Source organism: Microtus ochrogaster, unplaced genomic scaffold (assembly GCF_000317375.1).
Source record: "Microtus ochrogaster isolate Prairie Vole_2 unplaced genomic scaffold, MicOch1.0 UNK31, whole genome shotgun sequence".
In the NCBI taxonomy this organism is placed as follows: domain Eukaryota; kingdom Metazoa; phylum Chordata; class Mammalia; order Rodentia; family Cricetidae; genus Microtus; species Microtus ochrogaster.
In genome coordinates, this window is record NW_004949129.1 from 1,900,358 (window position 1) to 1,901,232 (window position 875).

General features: G+C 50.1%; 1 protein-coding gene across 1 annotated transcript in view; it reads left to right on the top strand.

The window, feature by feature from the left end:
• Positions 1-875, top strand: part of Ikzf3 (IKAROS family zinc finger 3) — a 12,655-nt gene that overhangs the window by 10,161 nt on the left and 1,619 nt on the right. The gene's annotated exons all lie outside the window — the stretch shown is intronic.

Here is an 875-nt window from a genome sequence, read left to right on the forward strand (position 1 = left end):
AATATGAGGTCCTCGCCTGGTTCAAACCTCAAACCGGACGCTTAGAATACAATCACAAGCTCCATAGGTGGGCAGCCCTTCCGTGACATTCATACCATAGTCTAGCTCCAGTTTTAGGCCTAAGCATCTTGTTTCTGCCCTGCTAGAGTGGAGACCACTCAAGGATAGACACTGAGTCCCCATCCCTGTTTTCTCACCGTGCCATTTTCTTTCTTTCTTTTCTGAACCCTTTTCTGTGAGGCAGTGACAAGTTTGGAACCCTGGAGAGGCTAGGGAATGTTACAAAAGAGAAGGACCCAGCACTTCAAACCCCTCCAGGATCCAAAGTCAGCACAGCTACTTAGAAACCACATTGGCATTGTAGCATTGGAACCTGTCCTGGAACTGGCTCTCGTAGGCCAGACTGGCCTCGAACTCACAGAGATCCACCTGCCTCTGCCTCCCGAGTGCTGGGATTAAAGGTGTGTGCTACCAGCTAAACTTCCTTCTCTTTCCTAAGGCGAAACAGTGTGTTGCTGGAGGCTAACTCTATTTTCAGAGTTTCTCAGCAGTTTGGCATGGGAAATGGAGAGGGTGATCACAAGGAAATCTCTTCAGTTAAGTGTGCAGCGGGTCCTAAGGATCCAGATGCATCTAGACTACATCTGTCATCTGTCTATCAAAGATTGGTACCAAGTGACAGGTGTGGTGACCTAACCCTCATCTCAGCAGGAGACTGAGGTGGGAAGATAATTAGCTAAAGGGCAAACTGGGCGACACAGAGAGACCCTGCCTTAAAACAATGACAGCCGGGCGATGGTGGTGCACGCCTTTAATCCCAGCACTCGGGAGGCAGAGGCAGGCGGATCTCTGTGAGTTCGAGACCAGCCTGGTCT